The 12,290-nt window shown below is 37.7% G+C and overlaps 1 pseudogene; it reads left to right on the forward strand.

Moving 5' to 3' along the window:
- The first annotated feature begins 3,262 nt into the window (after positions 1-3,262).
- Positions 3,263-3,640, forward strand: LOC102876584 (annotated as a pseudogene).
- The last annotated feature ends 8,650 nt before the right edge of the window (positions 3,641-12,290 follow it).

Raw genomic sequence — 12,290 nt, forward strand, 5'->3', positions numbered from 1 at the left:
AAGGCCCTCTATGAGGTGGATTGATTCAGTGACTGGGATAATTGGGATGGGAGTGTCAGAGACAGTGCGATTGGCACAGGACAGAGCGGAGTTTAAGGCTGTTGTACATAGGGTCGCTATGAGTCGCAGGCGACTCGACGGCACATAACAACAACAACAAACAATCAAAAGACTAAACAAATCTGTCTTGCAAGAAGTGTAGCCAGCGTGCTACTTATTGAAAATACTGTGAAATTTCATTTTATATATTTAAAATATATTATCAAGAGAGATCAGTTCTTAAAAAAAGACATAATGCTGGGAAAGCTGGAAGATAAGAGAAAGATAGTAAGACTCAACAAGATTGATTGATAGAATTAGTCAATTATGGGCTTGAGCAGTTCAGAAATTGCATTGGCACAGACTAGGGCAAGGTTTTAGTATATTGTTCACAGTGTTCGTGTCAGTTGTAATCAACTAAATGGCATGTAACAACAATCACAACAGATGTTAAGGAAATTATTTAGTCAATCATCTGTCAATTTGTCTTAATAGAAGCTATGTCCACCAGTATTTCAAATCTTGGCAGGAACACCTATGGTGGACACATTTCAGCAAAATTATTATATCATAACTGTTAAATCAGACAATCATAAGCAGTCTACTTGACACATAACTTTAACCCTCACAGTCTACATTTCCAAATTGATATAAACTCACTGGCACTCAAATTTCCAGTCTAAATTTTCCAGATGCTTTTATCAACTTGATTGCATATAGATTTTTTTTTAAGTACATAACCCTAAAGAGAAATACTGTTTTCTAATTTAGGTCTTTGGTGCAAAGAAGAGAATATTATTGGCATAGTACAAAGCAATAAATTTAGTTGGTTATTTAGACTAAAGGGCTACAGAATTTATCGGTTTTGTGAAATATTCATTTCATTAAGTATCTACCATCCCTTGTTTTGATGATAAATTTTTTGGTTATTGGACACCATTAAGTTCTTGTCTTAAAGCAAAAGTCAAAAGTTCAAGGAGGAAATCAGTTAATCATTAATTGTCTTTATCTCCCTTTCTTCCTCCTTTTCTAGGGGAAAAATATAGGTGCTGTTAAGTATAGTAGGAGTGATAAAACTGTATGAATAAATACCTGAATCTTATTCGGTTCTCTGTCATTCTCATCATCTCTGATATTCTTGAGTCCATTGCTGCAGTCTCACATCATTGGAGTTTTAATCTATTTTGTTGACCCTCTACCTTTCCAAGCATAATGGCACTTACAAAGAAATAACCTTAATTATCTCCTAGCAACATGCTCAAAGCATGAGAGATGAAGCTTCACCATCTTTGCATCCAAAGAATAATCTGGCTAGCTGCACTTTTTCCAAGACACACTCTTCTCCAACATAACAAATCAAAGCATTGATTCTTTTTCTCTGATTCATTGTCCAGATCTCAGATCCATAGAAAGTGATTAAAAAGACCATGGCTTGAATCAGGCACACTCTAGTCCTCAGACTGATATTGTTTTTCAGTATTTTGGGATATTTGGAATATTCCATACTCTTCTCCAACACCACAGTTCAAAAGCATTATTTTTTCTTCTGTCACCCTTACTAATTTTCCAGCTCTCTGATGCATAGCAGGTGACTGAAAAGACCATGACCTGAATTTGGAGTACCTTTATTTTCAAACTAACATCACTGATCTACAGTATTTTGGAGAGGTCTCTGACAGCAGACTTGCCCAATGCAATACGTCTCCTGATTTCTTGACTGCTGGTACCAAGGGTGCTGACTGTTGATACAAAGAAATTGAAATCATTATCAGCTTCAATTCTTTCTCCATCTTCCAAAATGCTGATTGTTGGTACTGTGTTGAGGACTTTGGTCTGTTTTTGTTCTTGTTCTTGTTTTATTTTGAAATGTAATCCATATAGAATTCCTTGATCTTCTGCAGCAAGTGTTTTATATCTTCCTCATTTTCAGCAAGAAAAGTTGTGTCTTCTGTATAAGGCAAGCTGTTGATGAGTCTTCTTCCAATCTTGATGCCACATTATTCTTAATGGAGTCTGACTTTGTGAATTATTTGCTCAGCAAACTGAATGAGTAGGTGTGGAGGAAGAATACAACCTTTATGCACACTCTTCATGATTTTAAACCATGCAATGTTTCCTTGCTCAGTTTGCATAGCAGCTTCCTGGTCTAGGGATAGATTTTATATTATTAGTACAATTAAGTGTTCTGGGATTCCCATTCTTCTCAATGTGAGCCATAATTTTTGAGGATTCACACAGTCAAAAGCCTTTGCAGAGCCAATAAAATACAAATAGACATTCTTCTAGTATTCTTGGCTTTCAAGCATGATCTACCTGATCTGACCAGTGATATTCCTGGTGCTGTGGCCTCTTCCAAAGCAAGATCAAATTTCTGATTGTTCCCTGTCAGTGTACTGTTATAACCATTTTTTTAAATTATTTACAGCACTATTTTGCTTGCATAAGGTATTAATTATGTATTTTTGATAATTTTCACATTCTGTTGGATCAGTTTTTTTGAGAATGAGGACAAATATGAACCTCTTCCAGTGGGTTTGCCAAGTATCTATTTCCCAAAATTCCTGGCATAAATTGGGGAGCACAGGCAGGTTGCATTTGTTAGTTGAAACATGTCAAATAGAATGATCAATTTCTGGGACCTTGTTTAAACTTCATTCTTCAATGTCATTGGGTCTTGCTCATATACTTGCTAAAATATTTCAGTGTAATCCAATTCTTTTTGGTATAATGATCCTGTGTATTACTTTCTTTGTTGCTTGATGCTTCCTGGATCCTTTTAGTCTGTGCCCATAACATCTCTTGGTATTGCCAACTCATGACTTGAATCTATCCTTTAATTCCTTCATCTTCAGAAATATTGAGAAAGTGTTCTTTCTTCAATATTTATTCTCTAACTCCATCTCTCTGAACATTTTGGTATAATATTTTGCACTATGGCATCTTTTTTCTTTTTTTAAATTTTTTTTTCTTCTCCAGGCTCTAATAAAATTTTCATAGTCTCTTCTGACATATTTTTTAATGTTTTCTTCTTCCTGATTTTTTGTAATGATTATTTGTTCACTCCATACATGTTATCTTTGAAATCATCTCACAGTTCCTCTGGTCTTTGATTAGTGGCATTCAAGATATCTTATGAAGTCATTGTCTTAAACGTCAAAATAAGAAAAGCAAAACAAGACCAAATAAAAGCATAAAATCAGCTTTCCAGCCTGGTCCCGACCCTATGGCCCCCGCAAAGAACGGTGGTGAGAAGAAGAAATGCCGTTCTGACATCAACGAAGTGGTGACCAGAAAGCACACCATCAACATTCATAAGCGTATCCATGGAGTGGGCTTTAAGAAACGTGCTCCTCGGGCACTAAAGGAGATCTGGAAATTAGCCATGAAGGAGATGGGAACACCAGATATTCACACTGACACCAGGCTTAACAAAACTGTCTGGGTCAAAGGAATAAGGAATGTCCCATACCGCATCCGTATACTGTTGTTCAGAAAACGTAATGAGGATTAAGATTGCCCAAACAAGCTGTATACACTGGTTACCTATGTACTTGTCACCACTTCCAAAAATCTACAGACCATAAAAGTGGATGAAAACTAATAGCTGATTATCGAATAAAGTTCTAAAGCTGTAAAAAAGCATAAAATCCATGAAAATATAAGTTGTCAACTGAGATATTATTTTCAGAAAGTCTATATCTGACAGGAATTTAAAAACATACACAGACAGACACGTACTTCAACAATTTAACAAAATGCAAATAATTCAGCTTAAAGTGAGCAAAAAGACCTTAAATATATATTTCATCTATGATGAAAAGCAAATGTCACTATCATAACTTTAATTGTGGTTCATATACAATGATGTCATGGCACTACTGTTTGCCTTACTGTGGTGGCTTTCATGATGCTATGATTGCTATGATCTCATGAAATCCAGAAATTCTTCAGTTCCTTAGTCCTGATAACACTCTAGAATTATTGCTTTGAATTTATGCTTTATGCCAAAAATATTCTTTTCTTTGTATCAAAAGTTTCAATTAGAAAATGATGGCTGCCCTTAGCAAAATGCACATTTAAAAATAATTTATATGTGATCAAGTTGATTTAAAGGTTCTGGTTTCAGTTGCTCAATTAGTTCAAACCCAGAGAACATGCCAACAAACTACACTTGAGGCTGTGTATAGCAACATACGGTTTAATAAGCACTGAGGTATAGGTAGGCTGAGACTGAAAATTATTTTAGTCTCTAATGTGGGAGAAGGATGGGCAATCTCCTCCTGTGCTATTAACTACCTCTGAACACCCACTGGAGGGTCAGCTATATGATAGCTACAGATAGTACACAACAACAACAACAAAAGTCAACAGAAAATGTCCTTTGATTCAGCAACTACATACTATTTACACCGGCCCCTCTTCTAACTCATATGTCTCTTCTTTTTTTTCTTATTTTTATTTTCTCCTGTAATATCTGTTGGTGCATACTACTAATGGAAGTAACTTCTGCTTCTGGACTGTGTTTTTGAAGAAGAGAGGTGATTCATTTCCTCAAGCTTTGATACCCAAAGGAAGGCTTACATTCCTGTTTCTTAGGTTATGCAGACAGAAAAATGGAAGTTAAGAGTGACTTTTTCACTAACTTCTTCAGGAGTGACATGGGAAGGCGTGAGCACCTTGAAAAGTTGTTGTTGTTGTTGTTGTCATGTCCAGTCGAGTTAGTGATGCTATGTATAGCAGCTCTGAACTCTGTCCTATCTTAAACCAATCTCACTAATTCCAACACACAATTCCAGTTACTGTATTAATTTATCTCATTCAGGGTCTTCTTCTCCTGTTCTGTTTCTCTACCCTTCTAAGGACCAATTTCTCCTGGCCACATGTCCAAAAGATGGAGCTTCGAAATTGTAGCCTCCAAGGAGAAACTTGGTTTCACTGTCTCCAAGATAGATCTATTTGTTTTCTTGGAGTTCGTGGTATGCTCAAGATTCTTCTCCAGCACCACAATTCAAAGACATCAATTATTCTTCTGTCATCCTTAATCATTATACATCCCACTGATGCATAACAAGTAATTGAAAATATTATGGCCTGGATTTGGCACACCTTAGCATCTAGGCTGATATCGTTGCTTTTCAGCACTCTGGAAGGGTCTCTGACAGCAGATTTTCCCAATGCAATATTGTTGTTGTTGTTGCTGTTATGTGCTGTCGAGTCGCTTGCGACTCATAGCGACCCTATGTACAATAGCCCTAAACTCCGCTCTGTCCTGTGTCAATCGCACTGTCTCCGACACTCCCATCCCAATTATCCCAGTCACCTCATAGAGGACCTTCTTCTCCTGTGCTGTCCCTCCATCCTCCCAAGCATGATGTCCCTCTCCAAGGACCGGTCTCTCCTCACAACATGTCCAAAGTATGTTAGATGGGGCCTCAGAATCCTTGCCTCCAAGGAGCCACCCGGTTTACCCCTTTCCAGGACAAATCTGTCTGTTTTCCTAGCAGTCCATGGTATTCTCAATACTCTTCTCCAGCACCACAGCTCAAAGGCATCAATTCTCCTTCTTCCTTGGTCATTGTCCAACTCTCTGATGCATAACAAGTGATTGCGAAGACCATGGCCTGTATCAGACACACCTTAGTCTCCAGAGAGACACCATTACTCTTCAGTACTTTGGAGTGGTCCCTAACAGCAGACTTTCCCATGACAATGCACCTTTTAATTTCCTGGCTGCTGGTGCCAAGACTGTTGACTGTGGAGCCAAACTAAAGCTGTGTATAATCTCTATCTCTTCACCATCCATCCTGATGCTGCCAATTGGTCCAGTGGTGAGAATCTTTGTCTTCTTGACATTGAGCCTCAATCCATATCTTTTGATTTTCTGACTGCTCGCGTTAAAAGAGTTGATTGTGGAGCCAAACAATTATAATTATTAACAACCTCAATTTCTTCTTCATCTACTATGGTGCTACAGCGAGCGCTTCAGTTCTTCTTCAGTTTCAGTGAACAAGGTCGTTTCATCTACATAACATACATTGTGGATAAATCTTCCTCCAATCCTGATACCACATCCCTCCTCAAGTTCTTCTTTATGAATGATCTGTTCTACATATAAAATAAAAAAGGTATGGAGACAGGATGCATCTCTGATGCACTCCTTTTCTGATTTTGAGCCATGAAATGTTGACCTGCTCTGTCCTGAGGACTGTTTTCTGGTTCAAGAGTAGGTTTTGGCATAAACACAATCAAGTGTTCTGGGATTCCCATTTTTCTCAAGGTTAGCCACAATATGTTATGATCCACACAGTCAAATGCCTTTGCATAGTCAATGAAATAGACATAGGCATTTTTTTGGGGGGGTACTGTTTGCTTTCTGCCAAGATCCATATGACATTGGCAAGAATGTCTCTAGTGCCATGACCTCTTTTAAATCCAGTTTGTATTTCTGGTAGTTCTATGTCAATCTACTTTTCCAATCATTTCTGTATAATCTTCAGCAGTATTTTGCTAGTATGTGATATTAGTGATGTTGTTGTTGTTGCTTTCAAGTCAGGCATGACTCATAGTGACCCTATGAACAAAAGACCTGAATCCCCTTTGCCACTATAGACATTTATCAAAGTTCATAGAGTTTTTGGAGGCATGTTGTTTAAGAAGTGGATGCCATTCTTGCTTCCAAACCTGACATAGAATGTTATTGGTTGAGTCATCTGCGATGCATAGTGACCCCTATGTACAGTAGCTCTGAACCCTTCCCTGTTCTGAGCCAGACTCTCTAATTCTGACACACCAACCCCCACTGTCCCAGTCACTGTATCAATCTATCTTATCTCAGATCTTCCTCTCCTGTGTTGTCCGTTCAGCCTCTGAGCATTATGTCCTTCTCCAAGGACTGATCTCTCCTGGCCATGTGCCCAAAGAAAGTGATACAGAGCTTCGAAATCCCAGACTCCAAGGAGAGACTTGGTTTTATCTTCTACAAGACAAACCTACTTGTTTTTCTTGGCAGTCCATGGTATGTTCAAGACTCTTCTCTAGCACCATAACTCAAAGGTATCTATTCTTCTTTCATCCTTAGTGTTGTCCTACTCTCTGAAGCATAACAAGTAACTGAAATTATCATGGCCTGGATTAGTCGCATCTTTTTATCTAGACTGACATCGTTGCTCTTCAGCATTCTGGAGAGGAACATGACAACAGATTTTCCCAATGCAATTTGTCTTTTGATTTTGTGACTGGAAACCAAAGACCTTGAAAACTAATGAACAAAGACCAGATAAGCTGTGGGAAGATATCAAGAATGTTGTTCATGAAGAATGCAAAAAACCATTAAAAAGAAGGAAAAAGAAGAAAAGAAGATAATCGATGTCATAAGAGATTCTGAACATTGTACCAGAGTGCCAAGAATCAAAGCAAAGGGAAGAAATCAAGGAGTTTCAAAGGGCCACTTGGGAAAACAATGCAAAATATTATAATGTAATGTGCAAGGAGCTGGAGTTGGAAAATCAAAAAGGCTGAACTTGCTCAACATTTTTTAAGCTGAAAGAACTGATATTAGTGATATTGTACTATAATTTCCACAATGTTTTGGAACACCTTTTTTTGGAATGGGAATAAATATGGATCTCTTTTAGTCAGTTGGCCAAGTAGTTGTCCTCCAGACTTCTTGGCACAACTTGGTAACCACATCCAGGGTAGCATCTGTTGAAATACGTCAATTGATATTCCATCAATTCCTGGGGCTTTAATTTTTGCCAAGTCCTTCAGAGCAGTCTGCACTTCCTCCTTCATCACAATTGTCTCTTGACCAGATGTTGTTTCTTGAAATTCTTTTCTGTTAGCCAATTCTTTTTGGTACAATGACTCTATATACTCCTTCCATCATCTTTTAATGCTTCCTTAATTATTCAATATTCTGCTCATAGCATCCTTAAGCATTGCAATTTGTGGCTTATATTTGTTCTTTAGTTCCTTCAGTTTAAGAAATGCTCAGTGAATTCAGCCATTTTGACTGTCTGACTTTAGCTCCTTGTACATTTCATTGTACTTTCCTTGTCTTCCTGAGCTACTCTTTGTAAACATCTATTCATCTTTTTAACTTTATGATTTCTTCCCTTTGCTTGACTTCTTGGAGCTCTAGTTCAATATTCAGAGTCTTTTCTGACATCCATTTTGGTCTTTTCTTCTTCCTTCTTTGTAAAGACCTCTTGAATTCTTCATGAATGATATTCTTGATACCTTCTCACAGCACATCTGGTCTTCATTCATTAGTGTCCAGGACCTCAAAGCTGTTCCTGAATTGGTTTTTACATTCAGGAGTGCGTATACTCAAGCTTAAATTTTTATTCCTGTGCGTATGATTTAACCTTCTTTAGCTTTAATTTGAATTTGCATATGAGTAGTTGATTATCTGTTCCACAATCGGCACCTGGCCTGTTCGTTGCTAGTATTGAAATTCTCCAAAGATTCCTTCCACAGATGTGATTGATTTGATTCCTGTGCTTACTGTCAGGTGAAATCCATGTGTATAGCCTACATTTATGTTTCTTATAAAAGGTATTTGCTTTGAATAATTCATTAATTGTGCAGATCTCTATCATTCTATCCCCTGCTTCTTTTCTGTCACCACATTAATATTTTCTTACTACTGATCCTCCTTCCTGGTTCCCTACTTTCACATTCCAGTCACCCATTATTGCAGTTTGGTTGCATTTTACCAAGCAGACGAAAGACACTTCCCTTACAGAAATAATACATCCATTGCCTCTTGCCACTGGACCAATATGCAGTGTCAGGATGGATGGAGAAAAGATTGAAGCTGTCAACAGCTTCATCTTGCTTGGATCCACAATTAAGACCATTGGTATGAGCTGTCAGGAAATAAGGAGACACACTGCATTGGAAAAAAAAATCTGCATTTAGGGACCTTGCCAAATTATTGAGCAGTATTAACGTCAGTTTGAGGACTAAGGGGAGTCTGATTCAGGCCGTATGCTTTCCGATTACTTGCTATGAATTTGAGAGTTGGACAATGAATAAGAATGATGGGAAAAAAGAATTGACATCTTTGAGCTGTGGTGTTGAAGTAGAGACCTGAATATTCCATGGACAGCCAAGAGAATTAACAGATACGTCTTGGAGAGGGTGCAGCTAGAGTGCTCTTTAGAGACAAGAATGATAATGTTTTGCCTCACATACTTTGGACATATTGCTAGAGAATGCTATTCCTTGGAGAGAGACATGATATTAGGAAGGTTGGCAAAGGAGAAGAAGACCTTCAATCAGGTGGACTGATAGGATGACTGCTGCAATGGGCTCTTGTGTATCAGGAAGTGTGAGAATGGTGAAGGACAGGACTGGGTTCAGATCTTTTGTTCATAGGGTCGCTATGAGATGTTCTCACCTGGACAGGACCTAACAACAACAACAACAAAAGTCCAAATCACATCTACCAGCTTCAGGGAAATATTTTTGTCTGAGGCAATATTGAGGAAAGTTCCTTGTCATGGAGCATCTGCTACATTATTTTTTAATTTTCATTTTTTAAAAAAAAATTAATTTTAATGAAAGTTTACAGAGATCAGGGTTTCCAGTAATTCATTGTTGCACTTTTCTCTTTCCCCACCCGTTCTCCCCTCAATTAATCTTCTCCTTGAAAAGTAAAAGAAAAACTTTATTGTTAGCAATCCCTTCCCCCAAGGCCACTCCACTTGGCCTTCATTCTGGACTCCTGTCATGACAATACGAAATCAAATATCCCCTTTAAACAGTTCTCTCCTTAATCTGTTTCAATGCAGTATACATCATTCCTCTCCTCCCTCTCTGTATTTCATCAATGCCGGTGTCAGTCCAATTTTACAATTGTTCCTGTGCAATATTTGTCCTTTTGTGACTGAGATATTTCACTCAGCATAATGTCCTCCAGGGTCATACACTTTGCATAATATTTCATTAGTTTTTTTTTGTTTTTCAGTGCTGCATAGTATTTCATTGTGTGTGAATGTAATAGAGCTTCTCTATCCATTCAGTTGTTGATGGGCACTTAGGTTGTTTCCAGCTTTTTGTTATTGTGAACAAAGCCACAATAAATATGGGTGTGCATATTCCTGCTTGGGTGGCAGTTACAGTTTCTTTAGGGTAAATTCCCAGTAGTGGAATTGCTGGGTCAAATGGTATTTCTATTTGCAACTTTTTCAGACAATTCCATACAGTCTTCCATAGTGGTTGCAACATTTTACCCTCCCACCAACAGTAAATAAGGGTTCCAGTTTCTCCACAGCCTCACCAGCATTTGATGTTTGCTGCTTTGTTGAATTTTGCTGTTCTTACTGGGGTGATATGATATCTTACAGTTGTTTTGATGTGCATCTAGCTTAGAGCTAGGGATTTTGAATATTTCTCCATGTGTCTGTTTGCCATCTGAATGTCTTTTTTGGTGAAGTGTCTGTTCATATCCTGTGCCCAATTTTATAGGGTTGTTTACTATTATCTTGTTGTGGTGATCAAGTATTCTATAAAATCTAGATATAAGTCCTTTGTCTGACATGTCATTACCAAATATTTTTTCCTGATCTATGGCTTCCCTTTTAACCCTGTTGGAGAAGTTTTTGGATGTGCAGAAGGATTTGATTCTTATAAGTTCCATTCATCTACTTTATCCTCTCCTGGTTGTAGATTTTTCAGGATGTCTGAAAGACTGTTTATGTTGTGGATTAGGGCTTCTAGAGTTCTTCCAAGCTTTTTTCTAATGAAATTTAGAGTCCTTGGTTTTAGTCCAGGTCCTTGATCCACATTGAGTTGGTTTTTGTGTATTGAGTGACGAATGGATCTTTCTTCAGTCTTCTGCAGATGGTTTTCCATTTTGCCAACACCATTTGTTAAAAAGGCTGTCATTTCCCCACTTAATGGATTTCATCTCCTTGTCAAAAATCAATTGACCATAGGTAGATGGGCTGATTTCCGGCTTCTCAATTCTATCCCATTGATCTATATATCTGTCATTTTACTAGTACCACAGCAGTTAGTAGTATTTGATATCTGGGGGTGAGATGCCTCCCACCTTGTTTCTCTTTTTAAGGAGAGCTTTGCTCATCCTGGACCTCTTTCCATTCCAAGTAAAATTGGAGATTGCCTTTTCCATTTCGTTGCAGAATAGAAATGGTATTTGTATTGAGATTGCCTTGAGCATGCAAATTGCCTTTGGTAGTAATGTCATTTTCACAATATTGAATCATCCTATTTATGAGCGAGGAATATTCTTCCACCTTTCCAGGTCTCTTTTTTTTCTTGTATTAACGTTTTGTAATTTTCTTTGAATAGTTCTTTGTGCTTCTGGTTAAGTTTACTCTTTAGTATTTAATCTTGTGATTAGCTATTGTGAAGGGTATTGCTTTTCTTAACTCCAGTTCTGTATTCTGTTTTTCACTGTACAGAAATCCAATTGTTTTTGTATGTTGATCTTGTATCCTGACACTTTGCTGAATTGGTCAACTATGTCCAGTAGTTTTCATGCTGAGTCTTTAGGGTTTTCTAAGGATACTATCATATCATCTGCATAGAGAGATAACTTTACCTCCTTTTGGCAAATTTGGATACTTCTTATTTCTTTCTCTTGTCTTATTGCAGTTGGTAAGGCTTCCAATACAATAATGAATAGGAGCGGTTATAGTGGACATCCTTGCCTAGTTCCTGTTCACAAGGGAAAACACTTTTAATCTCTCTCCATTGAGAACAATGCTGGCTTTCAGGTTTGCATATATACTTTTGACTATTTGAAGAAATTCCCCACTAATCCTATTTTGTTGAGTGTTTTAATCAGTAAAGAGAGTTGGATTTTGTCAAAGGCCTTTTCTGTATCAATTGATAGGATTATGTGGTTCTTCTTCTTTGCTTTGTTAACACATTGCCACACACTTTTTAAATTGACGACTGAGCTTAGAAACACATTTGCCATCATTTGCGGTAACGTGTTAATGTGATGTATTACATTGATCGTTTTTCTTATGTTGAACCATCCTTGCATAGCTGTTATGAATACCACTTAGTCATGGTGAATTATTATTATTATTATTATTATTATTATTATTATTATTATTATTATTGTTGTTATGTGCCGTCGAATCATTTGCGACTCATAGCGACCCTATGCACAACAGCCCTAAACCCTACTCTATCCTGCGCCAACCGCACCGCCTCTGACACACCCATCCCGATTACCCCAGTCACCGAATCAATCCATCTCATAGAGGCTC

Source organism: Elephantulus edwardii, unplaced genomic scaffold (genome assembly GCF_000299155.1).
Source record: "Elephantulus edwardii isolate Elephantulus edwardi_28Jun2011 unplaced genomic scaffold, EleEdw1.0 scaffold00301, whole genome shotgun sequence".
NCBI lineage: Eukaryota > Metazoa > Chordata > Mammalia > Macroscelidea > Macroscelididae > Elephantulus > Elephantulus edwardii.